The sequence below is a fragment of the Myotis brandtii genome, unplaced genomic scaffold (assembly GCF_000412655.1).
Source record: "Myotis brandtii unplaced genomic scaffold, ASM41265v1 scaffold145, whole genome shotgun sequence".
Taxonomy (NCBI): Eukaryota; Metazoa; Chordata; class Mammalia; order Chiroptera; family Vespertilionidae; genus Myotis; species Myotis brandtii.
Genome location: NW_005355204.1, coordinates 1,491,442 through 1,495,044, shown reverse-complemented (window position 1 = coordinate 1,495,044; position 3,603 = coordinate 1,491,442). Strand labels below are relative to the sequence as shown.

Sequence of the window (3,603 nt, the reverse complement as noted above, 5' to 3'; positions counted from 1 at the left end):
CAGGTGCCCGAGGACGCGGGGCTGACCCCGCTGCGGGGCCGGCAGGAGCGGGGCGAAAAGAGAAAAAGGAGGCTCGGCTGCCGGGTCAGCTGCCGCGTAACCGGCTCCACTGAGCCGGGTGGCCCCTGGGTCGTCGGAGGCCCCGACCTGGCTCCCGGAAAGGCGCTGTGTCCGGACCTCACCGATATGCCGTCGGTGATGGAAAGGGCTTTCATCTGGATAAGGCTCCGCACTTTACAGACCATTTCTCCGTTTGTTGTCATTTGATAAAACACTTGTAAGAATGGCAGGAATCGATGCATTTGAAAAAGCAGTCGTGAAAGGATGACTTTTCATGCGACACGAGAGGTGAGAGCTGAATCCTGAAGGCGAGTGGCCTGCCTCTCGGGTTTATTCTCTCCTGCGGGATGGGGCGGGGCGGGTCCCACTCCTGTGAGGGGCCATGTAACGCACACCCAGCTGTTCCAAACGCTAATTTCCATTTGTTTAGTATACAAATGATGCTTACAAAATATTACACTTAATGTTTACACACACACACACACACACACACACACACGAGTCATTCTTGCCCTGGCCGGGTAGGTGACGGGTAGAGCATGGTGCAGACACTCGAAGTTTCGGGCTCAGTCCCCGCTCAGGGCACACACCAGAAGCAGCCATGAATGCATGAAGAAGTAGGACAACAAATCCATGTTTCTCTCATCTCCCTTCCTCTGCCTCTAAAATCCATAAATAAAAATGTTAAAAAAGAGTAAACTTGAAAATCATGTGTTAAGCAATACTTCAGTCTGTACTTTTGATATGGTTTTTCTATAGATACAAATTTTATTTTTCAGACATTGTATTATTTAGTTATATACTGTTATGAACCGGTTTACAGTTTTATGGACCCATCTATGTGTTCCAGATACAAAGGCCATTTACTCAGTCCCTTGTCTTAGACAAAGTAACAGATCCATTAAGCCTTTTGTATTTAATTATACTCTGGTTTTTAACATACCACTCCTACCTTTTTCATTTCTACTCATCTGCACTTAGAAAGAACATAGAAGGAAGTTAGGAAAGGTAATCTTGGTGATAGCTATGATTTATTCAGGGACTGCTCCAAGTGAGGCATTTAGTAATTCATTTAATTCTCCTAGCATCCCGCAGGAGCTAGGCATGTTACAGCTTTTCAGATGAGGAGTCTGAGGACCAGAAAGGTTAATTTGCTTGCCTGAGGGCACACAGCTAGGGTGGCGGATGATCTGACGCTGAATCATTCTCTTAGCCACTGTGTCCTTCCGTCAACAAGAAAACAGTGGATACTGTTTCCACCTACACCCATACTGCAAGAATGACCCTTCTCCCTCACCTCCCAAGTGCAATCGCTAACTCTTGTCAAGATAATATGTCTTTGTCAATATTTTTTCATTCTAGCCCCTACCAATCCATCCTGCATTGCAGCCAGTCATCTAGCACGTGAATCTCATGGCACTCCCTGCCTCTATCTTTTTCATCACCAAACAGGACAACTTATAGAGTCACCCAAATGCACCATATTCACAGGCTTTGCAAATGCTAGTTCCTCTTTCTCACTATCTCCCCCGTGTTGGCAAAATAAATGCCTATAGATGAAGATAAAACAATGTTTCCTCAGACTTCTTAAAACAATTATTTTCTAAATAACTCACTTGCCAATCAAATATTACATTTTATCTTGTAATATTATCTTTATTCAGGGATATCTTACTGAGTTCATGTGATGACGTGGGACTATAGAGTGCTAGAGATAGCTAAAACACAGTCTGGGCCTCCAGGAGCTTGTAATTACTAGGAGAGAGAAATATGCACACAACTACCAAATAATCTGAATGAGAGTCAGAGTGGCTTGCACCTCTACAATGAAACCTCTGTAAGGGTGTAGGGGATGCAGCTGGGACAGGGAGAGGTAGACGAGGTGGACAGAACAATTGATAAGGCCCAGATCTAGGCAGGAGGGGATCTACAACAAAGTGGAAAGAATTGAACTTAAACAGAAGGCAGCACTTTTTAAAATATATATATCTATTTTTTATTGATTTCAGAGAGGAAGGGAAAGGGAGAGAGATAGAAACAGCAATGATGAGAGAGAAGCATTGAACGGCTGCCTCCTGCACACCTCCTTCTGGGCATCGAGCCCGCAACCCGGGCATAAGCCCTTTACTAGATTTGAACCCAGGACCCTTCAGTCCAGAGGCCGACACTCTGTCCACTGAACCAAACCAGCTGGGGCCAGAAGGCAGCACTTTAATCTGAAACCAGAAAGGATGAGAGCAGAGGCTGAACTTCACAGCTTGTTGTTGTTGGTGGTGGTAATCCTCACCCAAGGATATTTTTTCCATTGATTTTTATTCTTAATTTTTAGAGAGAGTGGAAAAGGGGGGAAAGAGACACAGAGAGAAACATTGATGTGAGAGACACACATTGATTGGTTGCCTCCCACAGGGCCCAGGCCCGGGGATAGAGCCTGCAACCGAGGTACCTGCTCTTGACTGGAATTGAACCCATGACCCTTCATTCTGTGGGTGTACGCTCTAACAACTGAGCCAACCCAGCGAGGGCCACAGTTTTGTTCTAGAACATGCACAATGATGCTCCCCTTTCCTCTGAGAAACCAGAGCCTTTCATTGGAGAACTGTTTGCAAAAAGAGAAGGAAAGAGGTAACATGAAGGTCATGAAGATTGAGGCGTATAAAGAATAAAATACTAGTGAGGACCTAGGGGCTGAGCTGGGCCTGTTATTGACTCGGTGCAGACAGATGTATTCTGCCTCTGGTGTGACCACATGCAGGGACGTGGGCTCACAAAGGCAGCCGAGGCCAGGAGGCTGATGGACACTTCTCTTTGATGTATTTTACATCCCTAGGCCCCCGGGTCAAAGACTTCATCGCAGACCTGCAGGATTCCTTATGTGGCTTGTGTTCACACAAGTCTTATCTATAGGATGTGATTCTACAACTCTTTAGAGAAAAGGCTCATGCTCCTTTGTGTTAACAAGGCAATTGCTGGTGAGGTCGCAACTGAGTCATGAGTGGAGGGTGGCATCTGAGCATTAAACAGTTGCATAGGAAGAGTCTCGAGACCCACCATTTTACACATAGCGGTAAGCAAAAGTAGGATGACAGTTTTTCGTATGGAAAATAGTGCAATAATCCTATATAATAAAGAGCTAATCTGCAAATGGTCGTCACGCCCTCACATCGTCACGCCATCACTCCGTAACTGCTCAGACACTCAACACTTGGGAGAGAGGAATGGGGACCAGCCAGGCTGCAGCCCGGGAGAGGGTCAAGCCATCCGCCCATGGTCCTCTGTGGCTGCGGCCGGCCCAAGCGAAGCCGGCTCTGGTCCTGGGTGCCTGCGACCGGCTGGAGGAGGGAATCCTGGGTCCCTGGTGCAGGGCAAGGCAGAGGCGGTTAGGGGCGATCAGGCAGGCAGGCAGAGATGGTCAGGGGGATCAGGCAGGCAGAGGTGGTTAGGGGCAGGCAGGCAGGTGAGCGGTTAGGAGCCAGCGGTCCCAGATGGCAAAAGGCAGTCGGACATCCCCTGAGGGGTCCCAGATTGGAGAGGGTACAGGCC

General features: G+C 47.7%; 1 long non-coding RNA gene across 1 annotated transcript; it reads left to right on the top strand.

Annotated features, from left to right (window-relative positions):
• The first annotated feature begins 6 nt into the window (after positions 1-6).
• On the top strand, positions 7-1,628 carry LOC106725219. The gene is made up of 2 exons (XR_001361089.1): positions 7-348; positions 1,423-1,628. It is a non-coding gene; the product is annotated as an uncharacterized LOC106725219 (long non-coding RNA).
• Positions 1,629-3,603: the final 1,975 nt, after the last annotated feature.